The sequence below is a fragment of the Nerophis ophidion genome, linkage group LG16 (genome assembly GCF_033978795.1).
Source record: "Nerophis ophidion isolate RoL-2023_Sa linkage group LG16, RoL_Noph_v1.0, whole genome shotgun sequence".
Taxonomy (NCBI): domain Eukaryota; kingdom Metazoa; phylum Chordata; class Actinopteri; order Syngnathiformes; family Syngnathidae; genus Nerophis; species Nerophis ophidion.
The window spans coordinates 3316356-3326355 of record NC_084626.1 but is presented as its reverse complement, the minus strand read 5'-3'; the positions used below and the strand labels follow the sequence as shown (position 1 = coordinate 3326355).

At 41.5% G+C, this 10000-nt stretch overlaps 1 protein-coding gene across 2 annotated transcripts in view; it reads left to right on the top strand.

The window, feature by feature from the left end:
• The first annotated feature begins 9178 nt into the window (after nucleotides 1-9178).
• The window catches only part of fmoda (fibromodulin a), a 281121-nt gene continuing 280299 nt past the window's right edge, over nucleotides 9179-10000 (top strand). For both annotated transcript variants that reach the window (XM_061922593.1, XM_061922592.1), the window contains exon 1: nucleotides 9179-9755. The gene's annotated coding sequence lies outside the window, so the exon portion shown is untranslated. The remainder of the gene's footprint in view (nucleotides 9756-10000) is intronic.

The window sequence follows — 10000 nt, the reverse complement described above, 5'->3', positions numbered from 1 at the left end:
TCATCCGCCTTCGTGAATCATTACTGAGCGGTACTTTTTTGGACTTCGATCTCTTCCGCGCCCTCCCAGCTTTCACGGTGACAAAACATGTATATTTCTGTGTCAAGTCGCACTTGATTAGCAGATGTCCAGTTTGTCAACATGGGCGGAAAAAGCCCAGTGATGTCATACATCAAGTAAAGTATTGTTTTGAGGGTCTGATTCTGACGACCTTACATTCTTCTTTTTGTGGCCCTGGTAAGCCTGAGAACTTTATCTTTCTCAGGGAAAATATGAATATATACAGTATGTATACATATATGTATATGTGTATATATATGTATATATACAAAGCGCATATATATATATATATATATATATATATATATATGTATGTGTATATATATATATATATGTATGTGTATATATATATATATGTATGTGTATATATATATATGTATGTGTATATATATATGTATGTGTATATATATATATATGTGTGTGTATATATACACATATATATATATACATATATATATATATATATATATATATATATATATATATATATATATATACATATATATATACATAAGTCTGCAGGCTATAGAGCGTTTTCCGTTCGGGCTCCAGTACTCTGGAATGCCCTCCCGGTAACATTTCGAGATGCTACCTCAGTAGAAGCATTTAAGTCTCACCTTAAAACTCATTTGTATACTCTAGCCTTTAAATAGACTCCCTTTTTGGACCAGTTGATCTGCCGTTTCTTTTCTTTTTCTCCTATGTCCCACTCTCCCTTGGGGAGGGGGTCCGGTCCGATCCGGTGGCCATGTACTGCTTGCCTGTGTATCGGCTGGTGACATTTCTGCGCTGCTGATCCGCCTCCGCTTGGGATGGTTTCCTGCTGGCTCCGCTGTGAACGGGACTCTCGCTGCTGTGTTGGATCCATTATGGATTGAACTTTCATAGTATCATGTTAGACCCGCTCGACATCCATTGCTTTCCTCCTCTCCAAGGTTCTCATAGTCATCATTGTCACCGACGTCCCACTGGGTGTGAGTTTTCCTTGCCCTTATGTGGGCCTACCGAGGATGTCGTAGTGGTTTGTGCAGCCCTTTGAGACACTAGTGATTTAGGGCTATATAAGTAAACATTGATTGATTGATATATATATATATATATATATATATATATATATCCATCCATCCATCCATCCATCATCTTCCGCTTATCCGAGGTCGGGTCGCGGGGGCAGCAGCCTAAGCAGGGAAGCCCAGACTTCCCTCTCCCCAGCCACTTCGTCTAGCTCTTCCCGGGGGATCCCGAGGCGTTCCCAGGCCAGCCGGGAGACATAGTCTTCCCAACGTGTCCTGGGTCTTCCCCGTGGCCTCCTACCAGCTGGACGTGCCCTAAACACATCCCTAGGGAGGCGTTCGGGTGGCATCCTGACTAGATGCCCGAACCACCTCATCTGGCTCCTCTCGATGTGGAGGAGCAGCGGCTTTACGTTGAGCTCCTCCCGGATGGCAGAGCTTCTCACCCTATCTCTAAGGGAGAGCCCCGCCACCCGGCGGAGGAAACTCATTTCGGCCGCTTGTACCCGTGATCTTATCCTTTCGGTCATGACCCAAAGCTCATGACCATAGGTGAGGATGGGAACGTAGATCGACCGGTAAATTGAGAGCTTTGCCTTCCGGCTCAGCTCCTTCTTCACCACAACGGATCGATACAACGTCCGCATTACTGAAGACGCCGCACCGATCCGCCTGTCGATCTCACGATCCACTCTTCCCCCACTCGTGAACAAGACTCCTAGGTACTTGAACTCCTCCACTTGGGGCAGGGTCTCCTCCCCAACCCGGAGATGGCACTCCACCCTTTTCCGGGCGAGAACCATGGACTCGGACTTGGAGGTGCTGATTCTCATTCCGGTCGCTTCACACTCGGCTGCGAACCGATCCAGTGAGAGCTGAAGATCCCGGCCAGATGAAGCCATCAGGACTACATCATCTGCAAAAAGCAGAGACCTAATCCCGTGGCCACCAAACCGGAACCCCTCAACGCCTTGACTGCGCCTAGAAATTCTGGCCATAAAAGTTATGAACAGAATCGGTGACAAAGGACAGCCTTGGCGGAGTCCAACCTTCACTGGAAACGTGTCCGACTTACTGCCAGCAATGCGGACCAAGCTCTGGCACTGATCATACAGGGAGCGGACTGCCACAATAAGACATTCCGATACCCCATACTCTCTGAGCACTCCCCACAGGACTTCCCGAGGGACACGGTCGAATGCCTTCTCCAAGTCCACAAAGCACATGTAGACTGGTTGGGCAAACTCCCATGCACCCTCAAGAACCCTGCCGAGAGTATAGAGCTGGTCCACAGTTCCACGACCAGGACGAAAACCACACTGTTCCTCCTGAATCCGAGGTTCGACTATCCGGCGAAGCCTCCTCTCCAGTACACCTGAATAAACCTTACCGGGAAGGCTGAGGAGTGTGATCCCACGATAGTTGGAACACACCCTCCGGTCCCCCTTCTTAAAGAGAGGGACCACCACCCCGGTCTGCCAATCCAGAGGTACTGCCCCCGATGTCCACGCGATGCTGCAGAGTCTTGTCAACCAAGACAGCCCCACAGCATCCAGAGCCTTAAGGAACTCCGGGCGGATCTCATCCACCCCCGGGGCCTTGCCGCCGAGGAGCTTTTTAACTACCTCAGCGACCTCAGCCCCAGAAATAGGAGAGTCCACTACAGATTCCCCAGGCACCGCTTCCTCAAAGAAAGACGTGTTGGTGGGATTGAGGAGGTCTTCGAAGTATTCCCTCCACCGATCCACAACATCCGCAGTCGAAGTCAGCAGAACACCATCCGCACCATACACGGTGTTGATAGTGCACTGCTTCCCCTTCCTGAGGCGCCGTATGGTGGTCCAGAATCGCTTCGAAGCCGTCCGGAAGTCGTTTTCCATGGCTTCCCCGAACTCTTCCCATGTCCGAGTTTTTGCCTCCGCGACCGCTAAAGCTGCACACCGCTTGGCCCGTCGGTACCCGTCCACTGCCTCCGGAGTCCTATGAGCCAAAAGAACCCGATAGGACTCCTTCTTCAGCTTGACGGCATCCCTCACTGCTGGTGTCCACCAACGGGTTCTGGGATTACCGCCACGACAGGCACCAACAACCTTGCGGCCACAGCTCCAATCAGCCGCCTCGACAATAGAGGTTCGGAACATGGTCCACTCGGACTCAATGTCCCGCACCTCCCTCGTGACATGTTCAAAGTTCTCCCGGAGGTGTGAATTGAAACTCTCTCTGACAGGAGACTCTGCCAGACGTTCCCAGCAGACCCTCACAATGCGCTTGGGCCTGCCAGGTCTGTCCGGCATCCTCCCCCACCATCGCAGCCAACTCACCACCAGGTGGTGATCGGTAGAAAGCTCCGCCCCTCTCTTCACCCGAGTGTCCAAAACATAAGGCCGCAAATCCGATGACACAACTACAAAGTCGATCATGGAACTGCGGCCTAGGGTGTCCTGGTGCCAAGTGCACATATGGACACCCTTATGTTTGAACATGGTGTTTGTTATCGACAAACTGTGACGAGCACAAAAGTCCAATAACAAAACACCACTCGGGTTTAGATCCGGGCGACCATTCTTCCCAATCACGCCTCTCCAGGTTTCACTGTCGTTGCCAACATGAGCGTTGAAGTCTCCCAGTAGGACAAGGGAATCACCCGGAGGAGCACTTTCCAGTACTCCCTCGAGTGTACCCAAAAAGGGTGGGTATTCTGAACTGCTGTTTGGTGCGTAAGCACAAACAACAGTCAGGACCCGTCCCCCCACCCGAAGGCGAAGGGAAGCTACCCTCTCGTCCACTGGGTTGAACTCAAACGTACAGGCTTTGAGCCGGGGGGAAACAAGAATTGCCACCCCAGCCCGTCGCCTCTCACTGCCGCCAACGCCAGAGTGGAAGAGGGTCCAGTCCCTCTCGAGAGAACTGGTTCCAGAGCCCTTGCTGTGCGTCGAGTTGAGTCCGACTATATCCAGCCGGAACTTCTCTACCTCGCGCACTAGCTCAGGCTCCTTCCCCCCCAGTGAGGTGACGTTCCACGTCCCAAGAGCTAGCTTCTGTAGCCGAGGATCGGACCGCCAAGTGCCCTGCCTTCGGCTCCCGCCCAGCTCACAATGCACCCGACCTCTATGGCCCCTCCTATGAGTGGTGAGCCCATTGGAGGGATGACCCACGTTGCCTCTTCGGGCTGTGCCCGGCCGGGCCCCATGGGAACAGGCCCGACCACCAGGCGCTCGCCATCGTGCCCCAACTCCGGGCCTGGCTCCAGAGCGGGGCCCCGGTGACCCACGTCCGGGCGAGGGAAATCTGGGTTCATTTCGTTGTAATTCCATAGAAGTCTTTGAGCTGCTCTTTGTCTGATCACTCACCTAGGACCTGTTTGTCTTGGGAGACCCTACCAGGGGGCATGAAAACCCCCAGACAACATAGCTCCTAGGATCATTGGGACACGCAAACTCCTCTACCACGGTAAGGTAGCAGCTCAGAGAGGAGATATATATATATATATATATATATATATATATATATATATATATATATATATATATATATATATATATATATATATATATACACACACACACACACACACACACACACACAGGACGGCGTGGCGCAGTGGGAGAGTGGCCGTGCGCAACCCGAGCGTCCCTGGTTCAATCCCCACCTAATACCAACCTCGTCACGTCCATTGTGTCCTGAGCAAGACACTTCACCCTTGCTCCTGATGGGTGCTGGTTGGCGCCTTGCATGGCAGCTCCCTCCATCAGTGTGTGAATGTGTGTGTGAATGGCTAAATGTGGAAGTAGTGTCAAAGCGCTTCGAGTACCTTGAAGGTAGAAAAGTGCTATACAAGTACAACCCATTTATTATTTATATATATATATACATATATATATTTGTGTGTGTATATATGTATGCGTATGTATGTATATATGTGTGTATACATGTATTTGTATGTTTATATGTGTGTACATATGTATATATATGATTATTTATTTGTATATATGCATATACGTGTATATATGTATATGAATATATTTGTATATATGCATATATATTTATGTATATATGTATGTACTTGTACATATATGTGTATCTGTTTATATTTTTTTATTTTATCTCTGATTATTAATATAAATAATGTATTATTATTTATTTTTTGTTTATTTAATCAATGTATTTCTAGATACTACCTTTTTTCGCAGTTTTTTTTCTTTTTGGGGGGGGGGGGTGCGGTATGGTTGGGATATAAATAAAGCATATTTTGACATTTAGGGCAGAAAACAGATATATGATGTATGTGAATATGATGTAATGGATATGAATGTTTGATGCGGGATGTCAATAAAATTAAAATAAAAAGAACAACGAATCAAAAGAAAAGTAAAAAAAAAGAGAAACGAGCAAAAAATTGTGACAAAACAAAAAACCATTGATATGAATAAATCTTTAATACTTATTCCATTGAGATCACATATTGAAAAAAAATCAAAGTGGTGTGTTCATTTAAAAAAAGATAAAAACAGACTTTTTTATTTTTTTATTATTAATTATTATTATCAACCTTTCATCTTTTTCTCATTGCATTACGTCTTTTTGCTTTCATTTAATTACACCTGTAATAACCAAAACATTACACTTTGTCGCTTCTGACACAAAGCTGACACTTTAAATATGTTATATCTGTTTAGATCTGAATCACTGTTTGGCAAGCAAGAGTACATTGATTAATTAATGAGTAGCAACTAACACTTGATCAATATTGACTATGTGCTTGAACAAATAGGAGTTAATATTTGATGTAACTCCTGAAGAAGAAACTTGTTGCAGCACATCCGCATGGGATTTACAACAGTCCTTGACAAGGAAGACCATAGAAATGACCAACTCTTCCTCTTTAAAAAAATATATTTGAAATACATCCTGAAAGAACTTAGGAAAAAAAGATGTATTTTTAAAATACATCCTCAAAATAACTTAAGATAGAATTACATATTTTATTTAAAGTACATCCTGAAATAACTTTAGATACAACTAAATATTATAGTTAAAATACATTCTGAAAGAGCTTTGGATGAAACTAAATATTATAATTTAGATAAAATTATATTTTGTATCCAAAATACATCCTAAAAGAACTTAAGATAAAATAAAATGTCCTATTTAAATTACATACTGAATGAACTTAAGATAAAAAAAAAAATATTTACAATACATTCTGAAATATGTTCTGAATTTTTTTTTAAATAAACTAAATATTATATTTAAAATAAATTATGAAAGAGTTTTGGATAAATCTACATATTACATTTAAAATACATCCTGAAAGAACTTAAGATAAAAAAAATTATATATTTAAAATACATCCTTAAATAACTTTTAAAATAAAATTAAATATATTTAAAATACATTCTGAATGAACTTTAGATACAAATGATATTGTATTTAAAATACATTCTGAAATACCTTTTGGTAAAACTAAATGTTATATTTAAAATACGTCCTGAAAGTATTTTAAATAAAACTAAATATTATATTCCAAATACATCCTGAAAGAACTTCAGGTAACACTAAATATTGTAGTTAAAACACATCCTGAAAAAAACTTTAGAAAAAAAAAAAAGTAAAATACACCCTGAAAGAACTTTGGAAAAAAGTGTTAAGTACTCTTTATACCCATAAAAGAGTTACATATATGATAATAAAATACCTACAATGCTTTACTGTATGTTTAAGTGCCCTTTAAAAAGCTCAAATCAACCCCCAAAATTATTTTAGTGTTTCAAAATAATAATTTTATTTTGACACTTGTCATCTGGACATCTCCTAAAGAACATTCTAGTAACATATTCACAGATAAGATGTGTCAATATATAAAAAAAAAAATAGTTGGCATCACTTTTTGACAAGCAAGAATAAATTGATTAATGAATGAGTAGGATCTAAAACTTGATCAATATCCTTCACAGTTAAGACCATAGAAATCACCAAATCTTTCATTTTAAAATAAAATATATTTAAAATACATCCTGAAATAACTTAAGATAAAAAAAAAATGTTTTTCAAATACATCCTGAAAGAACTTTAGATACAACTAAATATTGTATTTAAAATACATTCTGAAAGAGCTTTAGATAAAACTATATATTTTATTTAAAATACGACCAGAAAGAATTTTAGATAAAACTAAATATTTTATTTAAAATGCATCCTGAAAGAACTTTGGATAAAACTAAATATTATATTTAAAACACATCCCGATAAAAACTGAAAAAAATATTTAAAATATATCCTGAAAGAACTTTGGATAAGACTAAATATTATATCCAAAACACACCCAGAAAGAACTTTATATATATATATATATATATATATATATATATATATATATATATATATATATATATATATATATATATATATATATATATTTGTGTGTATGCATATAGTGTTTATGTATGCTCGAAAGTATATATATAATACACACACACTTATATATATATATATATATATATATATATATATATACATACATTACATACCTACATATATATGTGTATTTTTAATATCCACACGGACATATCAAGTAGCGTACTGCACGTTGTGTAAACAAAACTCAAAATGCCTTACATTTGAGCCATTTAAGAAACTCCACCCTGACAGCCCCACAAAAGAGGACACGTCCGGTGAAAAGAGGACGTATGGTCAGTCTATGACCTAGGTCCTGACCACACGTCCTCCCTCACCGGACCCGATTTTATGTTGTCCTGAAGAATTTGGAGGTAATCCTCCTTATTCGTTGTCCCATTTGCTTTCTGTAAAGCATCAGTTTGATTGGCAGCTAAAACAGGCCCAGAGCATAATACTACCACCACCATGCTTGACGGTAGGAATGCTGTTCCTGGGATTTTCTCCTCCAAACATATTGCTGGGTTTTGTGGCCAAACAGCTCAATTTTTTGTTTCATCTGACCACAGAACTTTCCTCCAGAAGGTCTTATCTTTGTCCATGTGATGTCATGCTTAAAAAAATCCCATCCAGCAATACTCCATGTGCATGTTGCAATATTGTTGTTACAGGCTCTAACGTAGAGGAACTACTTTTAGCTGAGCTGCTACATCGCCCGCCGCTGAGTTGGGAAAATTTTCTGCCAGATATGAAATCATGCCATTGCGGCCATAAGTGGGGGCGGTATAGCACGTGCGTGCCAGCAACTTGAGGGTTCCAGGTTCGATTCTCACTTCCACCGTCCTTGTCACTGTCGCTGTGTCCTTTACTCACCTGCTCCCAGTGCTCGCCCACAGTGGTTTAAATGTAACTTAGATATTGGGTTTCACTATATAAAAGCGCTTTGAGTCACTAGAGAAAAAGCGCTATATAAATATAATTCACTAATAGGTCGAGAAGCTGATAAGCTTTTAAGATGAATCATAGACCTGAAGACTGCCATGATCTGTTATGCCAAGTTATTCCTAGTTTTGTCTTGTTTTTTTTAACAGTCCACTGGGTTCACTTCCTGTTTTGCGCTCTTATTTTGTCGCCACTTCCTGTCCTGTCGGTGTTAGCTCACAGCAATTTCCCGCCCGCTTGCCAATGTGCCTGTTTTTCTTTTTTCTTTTTTTACAATCTACTGATTATGCGCTCTTATTTTGTCGCCACTTCCTTTCCTTTCGGTGTTAGCTCACAGCAATTGATTGATTGGAACTTTTATTAGTAGATTGCAAAGTACATATTTCGTACAATCGACCACTAAATGGTAACACCCAAATAAGTTTTTCAACTTGTTTAGGTCGGGGTTCACGTATATCAATTCACTTCCTGTTTTGCGCTCTTATTTTGTCGCCATTTCCTGTCCTGTCAGTATTAGCTCACAGCAATTTCATGTCCGCTTGCCAGTGTGCCTGTTTATTTTTATTTTTATTTATTTTTTACAGTCTACTGGGTGCATTTCCTGTTTGTGCGCTCTTATTTTGCCGCCACTTCCTTTCCTGTCGGTGTTAGCTTACAGCAATTGATTGGTTTGAACTTTTATTAGTAAATTGCACAGTACAGTACATATTCCGTACAATAGACCACTAAAAGGTAACACCCCAATAAGTTTTTCAACTTCCTGTTTTGCGCTCTTATTTTGTTGCCACTTCCTGTCCTACCGGTGTTAGCTGGCAGCAACTTCACGCCCCCTTGCCAGTCTTCCTGTTCACTTGAAGGTGATCAGGTGGGATGGTTTCCACCTGCCGCCAATACCACCTGAGGACTGGCCCTGCAGGTCTGGCAGCTTTATGGAGATCATTTTGTCATTTTTGGTTACTGGTATTTTAAAGACTCTTATTTTGTAAAAACTATTCTTGAGAACTCTCTTTTTTGGCCTCATTTTTTCTGTTTTTCTGTGCAATTCCCACGCTGCACTCGATTTGTTTAACGCACAGATTTTCCTTGTGTTTACGTTGGGACATTACGTGCACGTTTTCCGCACGCCGCCTGCTCTCTTCTGCGTTCTGTGGTCACACCTGCAGCTGCAAGGGGCGGGGCTAACGGACAACATCGCTAAGAAGACGCATTTTTAAAAATATTTTTTTACCTGACGAGCGAGGACTATAACGTAATCATCATCCAGACGAGGGGGGAGAACACAAGTCAGGTGCCGGAAGATGTAAACATCCCATCGGTCTTCATCCCAGTGAGACCAGACGTTGTACAGTAAGTGATCATCTTATTATGTCCGTGCTTTGTATTTCTTGCTACGCACTCAGCAACAATTTTACATGATGCTTCATGTTTCGCTAAAGTTATCGGCCGAAAAGGAAGGAGCAGAGCTTATTTGTTCCTATGCCCCGTTTCCTTCACATAGTAGTCGCTAAAACGTGTGTTCACTTCCTGTTCTCAATTAATTCGCAATATACTCCCAAGTAATAACCTTTAAAAATGAATAATAATTAGTTATG